Source organism: Hyperoodon ampullatus (assembly GCF_949752795.1).
Source record: "Hyperoodon ampullatus genome assembly, chromosome: 16".
NCBI classification, from domain to species: Eukaryota; Metazoa; Chordata; class Mammalia; order Artiodactyla; family Ziphiidae; genus Hyperoodon; species Hyperoodon ampullatus.
This window is the reverse complement of record NC_136929.1, coordinates 26,431,435-26,451,518: the sequence shown is the minus strand read 5'-3', so window position 1 is coordinate 26,451,518 and position 20,084 is coordinate 26,431,435.

The following is a 20,084-nucleotide window of genomic DNA, read 5'->3' as shown; positions in this document are numbered from 1 at the left end:
CATTTAATGTATTTTTATTAAAAACATTAAGGAGGGCTTCCCTGGTGGCGCAGTGGTTGAGAGTCCGCCTGCCGATGCAGGGGACACGGGTTCGTGCCCCGGTCCGGGAAGATCCCACATGCCGCAGAGTGGCTGGGCCCGTGAGCCATGGCCGCTGAGCCTGCGCGTCCGGAGCCTGTGCTCTGCAACGGGAGAGTCCACAACAGTGAGAGGCCCGCGTACCACAAAAAAAAAAAAAAAAAACATTAAGGAAAACTAACTCAGACAGTTCATTTCATGGAGCTAACATTCTAGTAGAAAAGTTACACTTATGCTGTATTGACTTGGAACCAAATCCTGGCCTCCTGAGTAGCAGTTGAGGTTTTAATACTGAATCTACACATCAAATTTTTATGTAATCACAATATAAGTGATTGCAGAATAAATAAATAAATGTAATTAGTTATTTATTATTCCACCAATCTTTAAATTTTTTTACGTGCCAGGCACTGGTCTAAGAGCTGGGTAGACAGCTGTAAATCAGATAATGTCCCTGCCTGCATTTATTCATTCAACAAATATTTTATTGATTATCAGTGATGTGCCAGCCCCTGTACTGGTTATGGAAGTACTGAGCCCAAGTCTTCTATTCCACCATGAAATGTCTATTTTGACAGTGATTTCTCTTCCGGATGGATGTTCTCATTGTTGGTTAGCCCCTGGCATTATGACACAGCAAGTTATAATTTTTAATATTTTTAAATGTTGCAAATTGGGTGATTGTTTTAAACTAGGTAATTTTTTAAAGAATGTTTTAGTTCCACCTAAAGCTAAGAGGTACTTCACAAATGTTTGTTGAATGCTGGAGAATGAATGTAGGAAATAATACGTCCAGGAATATCGTAATAGGAATCACAAAGACAGAGAGGTTTTAGGATTTGCCAGAGCAGCAGAATAGGAACCCCAGCTCTGAGATCCTGACTGCTTTGTCTTTAACATGCCCGACAGGGACTTTACTGGTTTGATCCCTGGTCCCTGGTCGGGGAACTAAGATCGACATGCCAAGTGGTGTGGCCAAAAAATAAATTAATAAATACTTTAAAAAAGCTTTTAAAAATATTAAAAAGAAAAGAAAACACTTAAAAAAAAGATGCCCAACAAAGCACAGTCCTTTTCTTCTTGTTCTTAGTTTAGGTGTGAGCAGCCCTTCCAAGGTGGGACCCTCCCATGGGAACTCAAAACCAGGCCTCTGTTCATTCTATTTACTGAAGCCTTATAATTAATTGCATTCCACCTCTGTGTACCTCTCTCACAAAGACATCCTGCACTTGGCCGTGGAGTCCTCGGCAGCTGGCTGGAGTCTTGCCAAGTGGCTTTACCTCTTTTAGGTAAAGCATCAACACTCCTTTACACACTCAACACTCCCAGTCATTGTTTCAGCAGTTGAATCACTTATTACAAGTGTTATTTAAAATATGGCTTCCTTTCCCCATCGTTTCACCATCCTCAACTCTTTGATCTATGACTTTACTTTCTTTTCCTCCTCACTCCATTCACTATGACCAAGTCTCATCTCTTTCATGATGCTTCTCCTGTCTTCTCCAGCCTGCTCATAATCCCCTTGCCTTTCAAATTCTTGGTCACTTATGATCTACATCCACCAGTTTTTGTACCTCATGCATTTATTCTCCGAGCTCTTATTTCACATCCACAGTGGATCAAGCACCATGACAAATGCTAAAGTTAAAAAGTTGAAAGGCAAGACCAGCCCTGTCCTGGTGAAAGTTACATTCTAAATGCAGGAAGGCAAACATATTAATAAGCCATCAATTATACAATGAGTTAATTCCTGCAGGCGTTGAGAGGGAGAGCACCCAACTGAGCCATGTGCAGTGGCATATACGCCTCTGTTGGGCTGTACATTTTTGGAAAAATCTCTCCCTAACTAAACTGGAGGTCCCTGATCATGAGGAACCCTACATTATCCATGTGTGGCACAAAACACAGTGGGTCTCAGCAAATAATGACTTACTGATTGGCAGTCTATCCCAGTTTTAGCTCTATGTCTCTCTATCTCTACTTGCATATCACCATTTTAAAATGTATATTAATTTATTCGAGCTGTTGTTCTCAGGTTTAGAAATAACAAGTGTGTGTGTGTGTATTTTTACCCAAGAACGATGTTTTCAAACCATCATACAAATTATTATTGTTTATTTATTTATTTATTTATTTTTGGCTGTGTTGGGTCTTTGTTGTTGTTCACGGGCTTTCTCTAGTTGTGGCGAACGGGGGCTACTCTTCATTGTGGTCGCGGGCTTCTCATTGCGGTGGCTTCTCTTGTTGTGGAGCACGGGCTCTAGGCGCCTGGGATTCAGTAGTTGTGGCACACGGGCTCAGTAGTTGTGGCTTGAGAGCTCTAGAGCACAGGCTCAATAGTTGTGGTGCACGGGCTTAGTTGTTCTGTGGCATGTGGGATCTTCCTGGACCAGGGCTCGAACCCGTGTCCCCTGCATTGGCAGGCGGATTCTTAACCACTGTGCCACCAGGGAAGTCCCTATCATACAAATTAAATAGTAGGATCTGTCCAGAAGAGCAAGTCCACGGGCAGGATCCCTCCATGGTAAGCTAGGGGAACGGCCTCTTCTGCTACACAGCATGTAAATTCAACTTAGAGGAAAAGGTGCGGCCACATCACAGAATAGGTCACGGATGCTATTGTCTCAGAAACAGCCAGGGGATCATAGCATAAAAGCACCTTTTTTCTTTTCACTCTTACCCCACCAGCTGCTTCCACTGTCTTCATTACCCTCCCTTAGAAAGCACTGTCCTACTTCCAGAAGCTTGAAGTGGCCTCCACAAGGACAGTGGACTCCTTCCAAGTAGCTAAGTTTGATTGCCTAAAAGAAGGCATGACTTTTATAGATTATATTACTATGTTGTACAGCTGAAACGAATATAATATTGTATGTCAACTATATTCAAATAAAAACATGTGAAATGGGAAAAAAAACAAAGAAGGCATGAAATTATATGATCCCTTTAGAACTATCACATACACAAAACAGTTTTGAAGTTATTGTAATTTAATGATTAAATCACAGTTCTCTGTGATCTCGTATCCACAGTCCTCAGCATGGCTTAATAATGAAGGCATGGCTGTTTGATTAGAATTTAGCTTCTGTGACCAAAGAAGAGAATCTTCAGTGGGGACAAGGGTATGAGCAAATAGGCACTCTAATTCACCACAAATTAACGATGTAACTGGATTTTTTTTTGACGTGAACAAGAGTTACTATGATAGCTGTCTTTGTTTGAAAAGGCTGCTATAACAAAGTACCACAAACGGGCAGCTTAACAATTCAGATGTATTGTCTCAGTTTGGAGGCCAGAAGTCGGAGACCAAGGTGTTGGCAGGGTTGTTTTTTTCTGAGGGTTGTGAGGAGGAATCTATTCCATGCTCTGCCCTTGCTTCTGGTGGTTTTCTGGCAATCTGTGTTGGTCCTTGGCTTGCAAAAAGACCCCTATGATGTCTGCCTTCATCTTCCCATGTCTTTCTTCCTGAGCACGTGTCTGTCCAAGTTTCCCCATAAGGGCAACAGTCATATTGGAATAGGGGCCTTCTTATTTCAGTATGACCTCATCTTAACTTTAATGAATTATACCTGTGATGGATGTGGAAGCAACCTAAGTGTCCATCGACAGATGAATGGATAAAGAAGATGTGGCACATATATACAATGGAATATTACTCAGCCATAAAAGGAAACAAAATTGAGTTATTTGTAGTGAGGTGGATGGACCTAGAGACTGTCATACAGAATGAAGTAAGTCAGAAAGTGAAAAACAAATACCATATGCTCACACATATATATGGAATCTAAAAGAAAAATGGTTCTGAAGAACCTAGGGGCAGGACAGGAATAAAGATGCAGATGCAGAGAATGGACTTGAGGACACGGGGATGGGGAAGGGTAAGCTGGGACGAAGTGAGAGAGTGGCATGGGTAATAACCACCACTCATGGAGCACTTATTCTGGGCCTGGTGTGAGGTCTGCGCGGTGCTGTGGGGACCTTGAGGGGATCTCTTTTCAACGTAGAGATCAGGGAAGTTTTTCCATCCCCAGGAAAGGACGGTTAGAATATCTAGCAGTCAGAGGGGACAGCAAGGTCCCTCAGAACAGTGGGAACCCTAAGTACAGCGGAACTGGCTGGGCGCGAGAGAGCCTTCTGGATGTGTGCAAAAGTTTGGCTGTTGGGTGGGGAAAGTGACATCAGAATGTAACCGAGCAGGATCCTCAGGGGACTTCCCGGGGCAGATCCCGCCCCCATATCCTCTGCTGTAGCTCCTCTTTTTTAAAAAATAACGATTCTTTTTTTTTTTTTAATCTCCTTTCTGAAGTACCCAGATAATAGTATCTCGTGCATACCTCCTGAGTTTTTCAGATGCTAAAAAGCACCACCAAATGGAAGAAGTTGACTACATGATGATCATGAGCACGTAGCCGCCCCTGTCCGCCTCCCCCATCCCCCAACCTTCTGGCACCCAAAGATTGATGTAATGTTGACTGCCTTGTGACCTCACCATCAACCAATCAGAGAATCGTGCACAAGCTGATCACCCACCCTGCGGGGCCCTTCCCTCACCTGACCTATAAAGATGCTTGGCTGAAACCCTCGGAGGAGTTTCAGGGTTTTCTGAGCGTGAGCCCCCGTTCTCATTCTCCTTGCATGGCCCAGCGATAAACCTTTCTCTGCTCCAAACTCCAACGTTTCGGTTTGTTTGGCCTCACTGTGCATCAGGCACATGAACTTGTCTTCCGTAACAAGGATTATACCAGGATTTCTAGCTTGGACGACAAGGTAAGGAGTGGAATAGGGCAACTACTGAATTTTCTAATTTCGCTCAAGATTCAGCATTGTGGTCTTAGCATAGGTACTCTCTGCCTGGCAGAATGAACACTTTCCAAACTCTTAGGTTTTTATTTGTCAGAAATAAATTAGTTGTGGGAAAAGATGATGTAATTAAAATCAGGTTTTTAAAAAATTGTTGTTGCACGAATTTATTTTGGAAAAACAGAATATATCTTGGAGCACTTCAATATGCAAACCTCTCCATGAAGGACTCTCACCTTTTGATTTAAAATCTGTATGTAAAAGATTAATGAACTAGGAAAGGTCTGTTTTAGAATGTTCATATAGATACGAGAGACCAATGTAGTCATTGGATAGTGGACAGGTAATCACCAGAAGAGTCAGTTTTGTTGAATGATAACAGGATACAGTTAAAAATAAATTTTATGGGCTTCCCTGGTGGCGCAGTGGTTGGGAGTCCGCCTGCCGATGCAGGGGACATGGGTTCGTGCGCCGGTCTGGGAAGATCCCACATGCCGCGGAGCGGCTGGGCCCGTGAGCCATGGCCGCTGGGCCTGCACGTCTGGAGCCTGTGCTTCGCAGCGGGAGAGGCCAGGGCCGTGAGAGGCCCGCGTACCGCAAATAAATAAATAAATAAATTTTAAATTCATTGATGTTTGAATGGATCTGTCATTATTTTGGCATTTTAACCAGTATTTGGAAGATCCACAAGGGATGAAACCTCATTGTTTTAAAAATAAACTTTTAAAAATACAAAAGCACAAGGCTTTAGGAGTCAAAGCAAATGCTAAGTGGAAAATTTTTTAATTACTGCCTAAAGCCCTTTTTTAAGCTGGTGAGAATGTTTTATGAGCATACTGTGTGCTTTTTAGGGGAACATGGAGGAAAAGCAAGGCAGGAAGGAAATATATACATTCTCTGTTAACATTGTGTGTATGCTGTATGTATACACACCTCCACCCCCATACACACTTCCCTTCATACACCTATATAACTAACAATTCGCATACTGAATTCAAATGAACAGAAAGCTCAGGTAATCAGTATCAATACTACACAGTTATAACTGAAATTCTTAATGATGATTCTGTGACTCTGAAGAATACTGAGATGCTTCTGGGATCCTCAAGGGTATGTTAAATTATGCCTAGGTCAATATTCTTGTTAATTATATTTTATTATGTTATTTAAATATTGGTTATCCTTCTGTGTTATATATTGTTGCTCTCATTTGACCTAAATAGTTAATTAACTGTCCTTTAATTTGCTTAGGTGTGAGTATTTGTGAAAAAGGGTGTTAACAAGTTTAATTTCATAACCAGTCTTCCACAGTGGCTGTAAATGTGGCATTTAATAAAACATCCCTTTAATATAAAAAGAATATAACCTGGATGCCCTACTACTGCCTTATTTTGCTTCTACATTAAATTTTTGAGGTGTTTGGTTGGAAAAGGGTGTTTCTTTGTTTTATGAAAAAGTTGACACATAATTTTATTGTTTGGCATCAGCAAACCCTTTTTGTTCTCTAGTTTAGGGCTTAGTTCTCAAGTTTTTGTTCTCTAGCTCTCTTTGTCTGTAGTTGTTCCAAGATCTGATCTTCAGTGATAATGCTTGGTTTGATACAGGCATCTCTAGGCAACCAACATTTACCAGAATGTGCTTCCTAATTTGATTTAGATTTGCAATCCATGGTAACAGAGATTTGGTGTTCAGGTTAGAGCACCCATTCTTTTGGAGCCCTCCCCTTAACCCCAGCCCCAAATGGTAGGGATGATGAGAGATTTGTTTTCAGGATGGTAATAATGGCCAGCTTACTGGATTCTACTTACTGGATTCCAGTCACTGTCAAGAGCTTTAAGTGCTTCCGTTCATTTAATTCTCAGGACAACCCTATGAGACTGTTACTATTTCACTTTTGAGAAAACTGAGGTGCATTCATTCATTTAACAAATGCACATTGAACTCATACTATGTGCCAGGCACTCATCTAGGTTTAGGTCCACAGCAATGAATAAAATAGACACAAAGTCCCCACCCTCTTAGAGATTACCCTCTGGCGGGGGCTCAGAGAGGTTTGGAGACCTTGCTCCAAGTAGGAGAGTAACTGTGGGGTGGGATGTAGCATGTGAGCTTTAACCACTGCTTCAATATTGTTTTCTCAGCCATGTACATTCCACAGGGAACCTCAATCTATGGTGACTTTTGAACTTTAAATAAAAATGTCATAGAATCTATTTGGTTCAGCAAATGTTTCTGAGTGCCTGCTATACATGGCTTGACGGAAATAGCACAAGACTCAGAGTTGTTTCTCTGACACTATTTAGGGGCAAAGTCCCAAGCTTCTTGGGCCTTATAGGTACTAGATGAGATGTCACTGAGTTACTCTAATTTTTAGTGGTTCTATGTGTCTAAAACTTTTTGATGCAGTGTATAAAAATGTATGCATTCCGAAAGCATATGCCAGATGCTGACTTTGGGGACTGTAAGCCTTGTGCAGGATTTTGCGGTTTTCAAATGCATCATCTGATTAGCTCATCATAATGGCCCAGTGAGCAGATTGGAAAGATGTTATCACTTCACTTTTACGTTTGTGGAAACTGAGGCTAAGTGGCTTACCCTAGGACACAGAACTAGCAAATATGGGGGCAAACATTTAGATTCCTCTCTTCTCACAAAATCTGGCCCAGCTGTCTTTGGAGGGCGAGATTGAGCTTGTCTTGGAGAGAACTGTTTATTAACCTCTTACTATACTCAAGACACTATGAGCAATGAGAAATGGAATATGGACCCTGCATATTCTTAAAGCACTTGTAGTTCAGTGGGGGGAGAATACTTATACACAAATAACTCTTAAAAAGGAATAAAACTGGAAGAGTCTTAAGAGAGATTCAACTATGCAATAATAGGAATTGGGTGGTGGGAAAGATTATTTTAAGTGGATTAAAAAGAAGACTTCCTAGACAAACATCCTTTGGGCTTGTCATATATAGACATATGGAGTAGGGGAAAGGGTGTTCTAGGTGGAAGTGATAGCATAAACTAAGTTATGGAAATAGAAAAGCATTAAGGAACAGCCGACAGTTCAGTTTAGCTGGAGCATAAACAAACTGGGTAAGGGCAGCCGTAGAGAGACCAGTCAGATGGGTTGAGGCCAGTGGTCGAGGGTCCCAGGACTTTGGACTTTGCTTTGTAAGCTCTTGGGAGCCAATGGAAATTTCTGAGCAAGGGAGCATGTGATCAGAGATATGCTTCAGAAAATCCAACCTATCAACAGTGTATAAAGTGGATTGGATTGTGGAATAAAAAGGCAGAATATTATATGTTCTGAATGGAGCCAGGAATGAGAGAGATGAATCTCTATAGTCTAGAATATTGAAAGAGTTCCTGGAGCAGGAATGACTTGGTCTGGACTTAGATGAATGGCCGAATTTGCTGAGAGAAGCCTTGGTAGATGAGGATGAACATGAGTGAGGTTATAGCATTCACTCTCGTCAGGGCACTTGCTGTTCTTTGGGGAATAAAAAGCCATATGCTCTTTGAACAGCAAAGTGAATACTAAACAGGAGTGCCCCCAGAGTGAATCCAAGGGTTCAGAAAGCTCTGAAATCAATCCAGAAATGCAGAGTCAGGGGCCAGATATGCCTCCTGGGCTGCATGACCTAATCTTATGACAAGTTTAGGCCAAGAGGAATGCTTAGTACCACTTTGGGGTCACAAAACTGTAGTTCAACTCTTAAAGAGAATATCAACCTTTATGTTATTCCCAATAGCATCAAAACTTAAACAATCATCATTAGATTTATAGAGGATAGGTGGAAGAAATCAGACCAGGTGGCTGGACAAAGCACAGAAGCTCAGCCTGAAGCAATGTAGCTCTGCTGTAAACAGCTGGGAAACAGCTGCCACTGACAGCCCCCGCTGACATGCTGCTGCTAGCGACAGGTGTGCTCAGTACTAGAAGTGACATGAAATATGCGAGGCTAAGCAGTAGGACTCACAGGCCAGACCTGAGACACGCATTCGAAGGCAGGCCTCTTTCTGCTGGTTGACTTACTGTGTTTCCCTTGCCCAGGGAGGAAAAATGCCAGCAGATTATCCTTGCTTCAAATGGAGATCAGGAGGCTCCATTTGGAGTTTCTTAGGTCTTATACGCCATTGCTATCTACATAGAAACTCTCCTGCAATTGTCAGACTTTAGATTGTGTGTTTGTGTTTCAGAAATTGGCAAAATGTTGTCCAAGGTCGTTCATCATTTTACACTGCCCCCAGCAGTGCATGGGAATTCCAGTTGCTCCACATCTTTTCCAACAGTTGGTATGGTTAGCCTTTTATAAGTTTAGTCACTCTAATAGGTGTGCAGTGGTGTCTCTTATGGTATTAATTCACATTTCCCTAAAGGATATTTTCATGTGCTTTTTTGCCGTCATTTTTCTTCTTTGCTCAAATCTTTGGCCCATTTTTGAAATTGGATGCTTGTCTTCGTTTTTAGTTGTAAGAATTCTTTATATATTCTAGATACAAACCTGTGGTCAGATACATGCTTTGCAAATATTTTTTCCCAGTTTGTGGCTTCTTTTTTTATTTCCTTGAGAGTATCTTTTAATAGCAAAAGTTTTTAAGTTTGATAAAGGTTTTGCTTTCTCTTTCCCCCATCTTTTTGATTCTTTCAAGTCCAGGGGAAAGGGCAGACTCTTCTGGCCCAACTTGGCTGCTGTTTGAGCAGGGCCATGTCAAATATCGTTCCCAACTTTAGTCCAGGTGTTCCTCTTTCTATCTGATTGTGATTGCATAGTTGCTGTGGCAAAGAATAGAGAGAAAGAGTAAAGGATCAGGTGAGGTGTGGGTTTTTGGGGAACTATCAACAGATCTTAAGTCCAACCACGACTGGCATTCAATCCACCGAAAGGATTTCGACGGAGTTTCTCTTCTTTTCAATGAAAGCAGATTCCTTGACAAGTGTCTTCTCAGAGTCCCTTGCATCCCTTGAAAAGTATGATTTATGTGAGATGGAAAGGTTTGATTCTGAGCCTGTGACTTGTGCTGATAGATTTCCTTAAAGGACACCTCGAGTGACTTTAAACTATTGACTATTCCTGCTACATTTTTGTCATACCCAAACACTTCAGAGGCAACAAGGTTGCTTTTTGTCTTATTTATTTATTTGTTTACTTATTTATTTACTTCAAGAGGATAGATACTCAAGGCTGAGAACAATGGCCTTACTTCCAGAAGATATCTGTAATACCCTTTAAAAAACATATTTCATGTTCCTCTAAAAACTTTCTAAAAATCATAACCAGCTAAGTAAGAACAGTTATTTGTTTCCAACCCCATACTTACCGAATCAGAATTTCTAGGCTGCAGTTCTCCATGTGATTCTCTCATTTACACCCAAATTTGAGAACTATGGGCAGAAATGTCTTTTCTTGTATGTTTGGTCAGTCATAGAATATGAATACTGGTCTCTGTGCTGGGGCAAAAGCGTCACAGGAAGGCAGAATTCATGTCCAATCTCATGCCTTTTACAATCAAAATTCTGTGCTTCCAAAGAAAGTATAAGGAAAACAGGAAGAGATCCCCACACCTGCCTCTGGGAGAGAAGGAGTTAACTTGCAGGATGCTAACTGATTATTACCTGCTCTAGGCAGGAATGCACCTAAGTCTATTGGCTGCAGGCAACAGAGTCCCTAAGGGGCATAGGGCAGAGCCTTCTGTGGTTGGAAGGCATTATTTGCTGCCTATTCTGTGGGGCTGAGAAAAGTGGATGTCATTTTATTGAAGTCAGAAGGAGTGGAGAAGAATGGCAGAAGTCATTTCCTAGAGGTTTGGCATTTGGTTGCAGAGGCATGACGCTTATTAAAAAGCATGGCTTTTTAATATTTTCCTAACAAAATACAAACTTTCTTGTAATTGTTTATGGGAATCACTACGTTAGCACAATGCTAAAACAGAAACGGTGTTCATGAAATACAAAAAGACTGCAGGCAAACAATATATCCCTTCATCCACCGCATGAGACCACCCGAAGCCAATGAAACTTTTTTTTTAACTTTAGAATTTATTTTATTTATTTTTTAAATTTACTTATTTTAATTTATTTATCTTTGGCTGCGTTGGGTCTTCGTTGCTGTGCGCAGACTTCCTCTAGTTGCGGCGAGCTGGGGCTACTCTTCATTGCGGTGCACGGGCTTCTCATTGTGGTGGCTTCTCTTGTTGTGGAGCACAGGTTCTAGGCATCCGGGCTTCAGTAGTTGAGCTCAGTAGTTGTGGCACACAGGCTTAGTTGCTCTGCGGCATGTGGGATCTTCCCGGATCAGGGCTCAAACCTGTGTCCCCTGTATTGACAGGCGGATTCTTAACCACGGTGCCACCAGGGAAGTCCCTCCAATGGAACTTTGTGCCATATCGGATATACACTTTTTCCCACCTCCTTGCCACTGTCTATGTATTTCCCCCTAAGTATTATCATCATTCTATCCATCTTTCAATGACAGGCATAAATACTGTCTAACCTCATGCCTATCCCATACCCCAACTCTTTAGCTTGAAGCTTTTCCACATCTTGCTACTGTCTACTTTTAATTCTTCCTTTCTATAGGAACTCATTGCTTTGCCTACCTAGGTATGTTTCCTCACTATCATTACAATGCTAGGCGTGGACCAACATCTGTTTCACTGTACTTACCATATTTTCCCTTTGTCTAAAATGTTTTCCCCTTTCTATGATTTTAATACTACTCATTTTTTAAGATCAGAATAAATTCCATGTCTTTCTCAAGTTCTCGCCTGCCCATGGAGAGCTACCATTATTTCTGCCTCTTCTGCCATCTAAGAGTCTGTACCTCCTCTTTGGCATTTTTCATAATTTGTGTGATTCATTATCTTTTCATGAGTTTTATCTTCTTAACCAAATTGTAAGTTTCCTGTAGGCTGTATGTCTTCACCTTCTTCACATTCTCCCATAAGACTGTCATAGAAATATGACAATTTTAATATTTCCTGGTGAAATTCAATATATGAAGAGAAGATTCTAGAGGCTGGAGTAACACAGAGAGTTGTATTTTAGTCTGCAATTTAGAACATATCTGAGTCGTACCTGTACTTCTCATATCTCACCAAATGGTGAGCATCTAGATGGCAAGGAGTCTCATATATATCTTTGATAGTAAATGAATATTTATTGAATTAATGATTAGAAAGAACTTTCTTGTAACATCAAAAAACATGCCAGGGCTTCCCTGGTGGCGCAGTGGTTAAGAATCTGCCTGCTAATGCAGGGGACACGGGTTCGAGCCCTGGTCTGGGAGGATCCCGCATGCCGCGCAGCAACTGGGCCCGTGAGCCACAACTACTGAGCCTGCGTGTCTGGAGCCTATGCTCTGCAACAAGAGAGGCCGCGATAGTGAGAGGCCCGCGCACCGCGATGAAGAGTGGCCCCCACTCGCCGCAACTAGAGAAAGCCCTCGCACAGAAACGAAGACCCAACACAGCAAAAATTAATTAATTAATTAATAAACTCCTACCCCCAACATATTCTAAAAAAAAAACAACAAAAAGCCATACTCCACTCTTACCTCTCAGTGTTCTTGCCTTTTGTTTTTTAAATGTGCTTTTAAAAACTGTAGTATCCGTGGATAGAACTGCTTAGAAATGGATACAGTGCTTCACACATACCCTGCTGGTTCACACCTCTGTGTCTTTGTCCGTGGAGTGCCCTCTGAAGTATGCTTTTTCCATCTTTCTTCACTTGGCCAACTTTAACCCATTCTTCAAGCCCCAACTCAGTCTCTCCTCCAGGAAATCTCATCAGAACCTTCAGGAGTTATTCACCTCTCCTCTATTCCCAGAGCACCCTGTACACACTCTAAATTATGCTTTATCGTGTATTGTTGAAACGTTCTGTTCATGTGCCTGTCTCTCTTGTTGAACTACCCTCTCCTCCAGGTCACAACTGTGTTATGATTTGACACAGGTTATTTCTCAGCCTCACCCTAACCCCATCCCTCACTTTGCACAGAGTCTGGTATAATGATTCAATAAATATTTGTTCAACTCTTGGCCAGTGATTTTCAACTGGGGGGAGGATTTTATTCTCCAGAGTTTATTTGGCAGTGCCAGAAGGTTTTTTGTTTTGTTTTGTTTTGTTTTGTTTTGTTTTTGCGGTACGCGGGCCTCTGACTGCTATGGCGTCTCCCGTTGCGGAGCACAGGCTCCGGACACGCACAGGCTCAGCGGCCATGGCTCATGGGCCCAGCTGCTCCGTGGCATGTGGGATCCTCCCGGACCGGGGCACGAACCCACGTACCCTGCATCGGCAGGCGGACTCTCAACCACTGCGCCACCAGGGAAGCCCCAGAAGGTATTTCTGATTGTCACAACTTGGGGGGAGGTGTTGTTACTGGTATCCAGTGGGTAGAAGTTGGGGATGCTGATAAACATCTTACAAGGCACGGGACAGTCCTAGCACCATTCCCTCTGCCCCCTACTCTCCCACCTCAAGGAACAAATAATTATCCAGTTCAAAATGTCAGTGGTGACTGATGAAGCTGAGAAATCCTGTAGCAGAAGAGGCAGACATAATGGCTTAAATTGTGATATGAAAAGTGTTTACTAAAAGGAATGCTTTGGAAATTTTAGAGGCTATGTATGCTCTCATCTCTGTATTATTTGTTTTTCAGGAAGACTTTTAGATTTGCATTAACAGTTGGGAATGAACTTATAATAACAGCAACTTGTGATATGCGAGTGAAATGGCTTGGTTTCTAAGTGTGATCAATGTTGGAAATTAGAAGTTAAAAGCTTTTGTTCATGAAGGATTCTATAGGTTTACTAAAAACCTCTCTATGCAATTATTTGAATTCGTTTCAGGTGAATTTAAAGATGATCAAACCTTTGTGTGTGAAAAATCAATCCTGTAGGGATTCAGAATAGCATCTCCTGGTCATTTATGAACTGAACTGGGGAACTTTTTGAATTTTATGTGCTAACTGTAGCCATACTCCCACATAAAACTGCAGGGGGAACTGTACTTACACAGGAGAGACTCTGGTGTGTAACTGCATACAAACACGGCTTTCAAATGACTTCAACTCACCTACTTAGACCAAAGAGGCTGTCAGTTAATTTAACAAACTATCCCTGTTCCCTGATCTTTCGGCCATAAAAATTGTTCATCTGCTCAGTCACAGGCCATTTAATTTTGGATGCATCGTTGCCAGTTGGTTACAGTAATTAGCATTCCCTATATTGTGGCAGCTTCCCTGAAGCTATGCTAAGTAGGGTTGCACTTTTGTGTGGAAACATAAGCTGGGTAGTGCAAATGAGCCTGGCCACCCATCTTAGAGACAGAAGCCCTAACTACCGTCTTCTTGGCTTGGGGTGCCTTCCAGGCCCACCTGCAGATCTTATTTACTGATTATTAATGACAAGAACTGTAGGCAGCTGTGAAAGGCACAGCATGGCAACTCAAAGCTGCAACTCACAACTATCCTTCGTGGGACTGTAATTTTCTTGAATGACACCTGACTTCATTTTAATTTCTTTCTTTGCCCCAAATGCACTTGTGCTGGAGAAATGCAATAGAAATTCAATGAGCTCCCCATTTAATAGGCAGACTTGCAACATTTGTTGGTGCATCTGTTAGTTTCCTGGCAGACGTGGGGCATTTGGAAAGGAAATATACATTTGTGTTTGTTCCATAGTTGGCACACAACGTGTAAGGCAATGATTCAGCAGGGCCCCTGGTGAGATACCAAAGAACAAGGTTACCTAGTGGTTTACTAGTTGCCAGTCTATGGAGATCATATATTATATGGGTTTAAAAATCAAATTTGATTGAATAAATGTTAATTTTCAAACAACATTATTGTTCATGCTTAGGAGACCAGATTTTTATTCCAATTTAGAGGGACATGGCATTTTGTGTAAACTCAGAAAATGAATTGGCTTCATTAGGAATAAAAACTGGATTTAGTTCTTTGAAATGCACACAGCTGCATTTTAGTTTGTACATCTGCAGAGTTTTGGTTTCCCGGGAAACCACCATGCAAGAGTTTGTAAGAAGGATATGCCACACATTGCTTTATATCCAGAGTGATTTTATTTCTTTTTCTAATATGCTAGAAAGTAATATTTCACCAGTGGAATTCATTTTTGCATGTTTAATTTTCAGGTTAATAGGACGAACACCTTGAATGTAATTAAACATAGGTTATGTTGCTTTCTTCTATTGACCGATGCTAATGCAAATATGGGGCTTTAGCTCACATTAGTTGCCTTCTTTACTGCAGGGCTGAACTGTTCAGATGAATAAAAGCATCTTAAGTTGATATTTTGGGGGGTGAGGAACTTATAAATTTTATGATGGATTAGCCATTTCGCTGTCCTATTTAATCACCATATTCTCTAAGTACAGTGAACTGTGCTAATTAAAAAATGATCTACGTAGTCTGGGCACAATTAATCTTTATTTGCATACGTTTTGAGGTTAAATAAAGTAAATATTACAAGGAGAGAAAAGAACTACTTGAGTATTTGGTGATTGTGTATGCAGTGGGAGACGGTGAGGGTGACTGACAAGATGAAGACAAGGGATGTGGTAGTGTAGCTGTTTTACTTTACTATTTTTTAACAGGAGTCGACAAAGGCTCATTTTCATAAATGTCAACACAAGCATAGGAAACCAATAAGAACAGTGGATGTTTGGGAAAAAAACTGGGCCCGAGTGCAGTAATTTCTTATTTCATTTGTTACCAAAAAAGAGAAAGAAAAAAGGCACGGAATGCCCAACAGACATTTTGCCCAGCAAACGGACTTCAGGACCCCATTTTAGAAATTCCTGTAGACCACATCACAAGAGCTATAGCAGGAGGAAAAAGTGGGGCATGTTTGCATTGTCCAGGATGTATTTCTGTGAGAGTGGGTATCTTTCAAACTCATACCAGGATAGAAAAACTAAGGTCTGCTTCCAATGGCCTTTTACTCCTGTTCATTTCTTTAAGGTAACAAAAATGGTCTTGCTTTTGATGGGGGAGGAGGAAAGAATGTAAATACTTGTCTAAGAATATTGTGGTGAAGGGCCTTTGGAAAGCTTTATTGACAAGCTCCACCTCAGTTACAAATGAAGGGAAAGGCAAAGGGTTTGTCAAGGCAGTTTCTTATTGGGGTCTCCTAGCAGGTTATTCTGGTCAATGTCCAGAAAGGATCAAGAACATGAGGGATTCAGAGCCACTAAAATTCTGTGCTCCATTTACCACCCTCAATGGCTGTGGTGGGGGGATTAGAGACTCAGGAAGATGAGCAATTTCTTAGGTGATTACGAAGAACTTTCATTTTGGCCAAAAGACTTTTTCTAGGGGAGTCAGTGGTATAGGAAGAAACTCAGCCCTACATTCTTGAACTTTTTCACAGAGTTATTTCTTGTATGGAACAAATATACATATTGTGCTCAGTTTTACCTGTTAGCAATAACAGGTCATACCTCTTGGTGATATCTCGGTGAACTAGATCCAAAGTGGTGAGAAAATAAAATGATGGTAATAGTCATAAAATCATATAACTTAAGATCTGAAAGGGACCTTTAACACCATCAAAGAATAGAAAGTTTTCTTCCCAGGAAACAAGCAAAACACAATTTTTGCCCCATTTTAGCTTCTATTTAAAACAGTGGCTAAGTTTCATAATTCTTTGTAGGCCGCTTGTTCTGCATTGCCATTGACTCCAAGAAAATAAAGGACAATTGTAAGATAATAGAAACCTGTTCTTCAAAAATTCTCTGAAGGGCTTCCCTGGTGGCGCAGTGGTTGAGAGTCCGCCTGCCAATGCAGGGGACGTGGGATCGTGCCCCGGTCTGGGAAGATCCCACATGCCGCGGAGCGGCTGGGCCCGTGAGCCATGGCCGTTGAGCCTGCGCGTCCGGAGCCTGTGCTCCGCAACGGGAGAGGCCACAACAGTGAGAGGCCCACATACCGCAAAAAAAAAAAAAAAAATTCTCTGAAGTGAATACCCTGTCATTGCAATTCAGAGGTGGGTCTGGACCTGGCCCAACTTTCCATGTGGATGATACTACATCTTGGAAGTTACCCTTAGGAAACCAAGTATTCTCTAGTCATTCTGGATATTCACATCTAGTACCATGTGGATTTGGAGTGGAGGTGGGGAGGTGTTTATCATTGAGGAATATATTTACACTGATGGTGACATTTTGGTATATTTAAGTTTAAGGGGGTATTCAGCCAAAAAAATCATCTGAGACAGGTCAGATTTGCTGACTACATTAAAATGTACCCTGAATTTGATTTAGTCAGTTGTGATGAGGCCAACAGATCAGGAGACAGCTGCCATGAAGGAAGAAGCTTTTAATTCCAGTTGCCTAGAAACAGGAAGCATGGCATACAGGGCCACATGGAGAAGTGCCCAGGTCAGTCAGGAGGCAGAGGGGTGAGGGGAAAGAATGACCACAAGCCTTTATTTTGGTTTCTGCGGGAAAGGCAAGGCAGGGTGGGGTAAGCACCTTAGGATTGGCTTGTTTGAATAAGTTCAGTGGGCTCTAGGCTATAGGGGTGATCTCTAGTTGTCTGGTACCTGGACTGGGATGATTTAGAACAGGGGAAATATTGGTTTGGTGTTTGAGATTTAGTTAAAAGAAGTGTTTAGGGTTGGATCTGTTGGTTTGTATATCCAAAGGTGCACTCCCAGGCAAATTGTTTGCTACCTCTAGGAATTAGCTAACCCTGGGAGGAGCAGGTTCTCCAAGATGCCAAAGATCATAAAATATAGAAAAAATATATGATTAATACACTGGCTCTACTTCTATCCTAAAGCCTGTCCTGTAGGACCGACCTGCAATCAAAGGTGAGATTTTGAGGTTGACGGCATGTTGGTCTTCCTCTCCTAAGGGGAAGTGGGGCCTTGACAACAGATGGGAGCTTATTTTAAATGTTTGGCCAAATAACCCTCAAGGAAGCATAACAATAATGATAATTACTATTTATTGATCTGTTACTCTGTGCCAGGTACTATGTTATGCACTTGTCATATATTATTTATTTATTTTTTGAAACGTAGGTACTGTTTTCTCCATTGTAATATGAATAAACCAAAAGCTTAGAGAGGTTTAGCAACTTGTCTATGGTTTCTTCATCAACAGAAAGCAGAGCAGGTATTCTAATCCAGCTCAGACCACAGAGGTTAAGGTTTGTGCTCTTAACCTCTACACCCAGACTCTGAGATTTCACGGAGTAGTAAAAAAGGAACAACGGCAAAGATGAAGAGCCTGACAGAGGGTTGGCAGTATTTTAGTTTTGCAAAGCAAGGTCATTTTAAAAGGAGGGCAGTGTTATTATACTACTCCAACAAAAGAAAAAAACAGAAGTGAGAAACATGTAATCTCAGAATACAAGGCCACTGTTTCCATGGAAGTACAACAAGTCCCCTACATACGAATGAGTTATGTTCCGAGAGCACGTTCGTAAGTTCAATTTGTTCGTAAGTCAAACAGAGTTAGCCTAGGTACCCAACTAACACAATCGGCTATATGCCACTGCTTTTACATTTGCTTCCAGACAACCTGGGCTTGAAATAAAGATACTGTACTACTGTACTCTATGCAGTACTGTACAGTAAATTATACAAAACACAGCCACTTGTAGAAGATGCACGTCCGTGACAATGTACTCCAGACACGTGAACTAACTTACATAACTGGACATGCGAACTCATGTTCACATCTTTGAAATTTTGCAACTTGAAGGTTTGTATGTAGGGAACTTACTGTAAATGCAGTTTTATGAAAACTCAGTGTAGTATCTTTGTTTTTCTCCTGTTACTGTGGGCAGTGTCTGATGGGCAGGGTTTGGGATTGGTGTGGGACAACACGACAGTACTGAGTAGTGATGAGGGGCCCTGGTGGCTACTGGCACTGCTCAGGATCTGGTGTCAGACCCTGCAGGAGGTCATCCCCCAGTGTGGTGAAGAGGGCATGAGGTTAGAGAGGCAGATGAGAGCTATACAGCTCTTTCTAGAAACACCAATTTCAGAAGCTCAAAGGATGAAACAGATTTAAGGCAAATACAAAGAGAAGGGGATGGATTTGGTATCTTGTTTGAATGAAAGACAACAGGAAAAATGGTTTGTTCATAAGATAAAATTTAGCAAAGCTGAAGAGGACAAAGGTGAGGGATGATTGAATAAGGGCACAGGAACTTTTTGCAAAGATGACTGGTGACCAAATGTGTTACATCCTCATTAAGGACAAAAAGGGGACACTGGCTAAAATAGCAGCAGCAGGAAGGTAATAAATCAGATGGAAGGAGCACATGATGGCTGTAAGTTTCCTAAAATATTGGAGTTGAGTAAGACGTCCTGTTCCAACCCTTAGGCTCATTAATTCTTCACTGTTGACCAATACAAACAATGGAATTCATTTTTCTGTTCCTCTCATTTCTGTTTAGAGCTGAAGTGAGTTCTAGGATGGGTCTTTTCCACTTGCCACTTTGCATTTTTCACTCTGATAAAATATTTTTACGTTTTTCTTTTAAAGCTATTGTTGGAGGAGGCCACTGAAAGGACATGGTTGCTGGCGAGCTGAACCCAAGGTACTCCTCACCCCCTCCCCTGTCCTTGGAATGTATACTCTGCCCACCATTCCCACAGTGGGAACATAGCCTTGAGAGAGTAAGGTATTGTCGAGCCCACCTGGACTATGTATATGACTGAACCCTGTTAAGGCCTCTATATAAACTTTTAAGATGCTGGTGGGTGGATGTGGAGAGCTAGTCATCTTGCAGCTCCCCAAGACAAGCCTTGTAAGTAAGTTCCCTTGCCTATTTAAACAGCCACCTACCAACCTGGAGTGGGCTGCCTCTTTCTTCAGTCTCTCCTTGGTTTCTGTGTATGGGACCAATTTGAAAACTAGCAGCTATCAAGGTTGAAATAAGGAACTTTCTTTTTTAAAGTTGGGAAAGACAAGATAGATTGACGGGGGAGATGTCCTACCTAGGTCTCGATTTGGCCTTTAGAAATGACAGCAATACTATGTCTATATACACATAGAGCAATGCTACCTGTGACTGTGATATAATGCCCAGGAGTTTATAACTCAGCAATTCAGGACACAGCTTGTGGGGAGGGGGAGTATGAGCTTTGTGATAAGGTCCCAGTAAAGTCAAACATATTGTGTGATAGTCTGGCACTCAGGAGACCTGAGTGCTTGTTTTCACTTTTTCCCTATC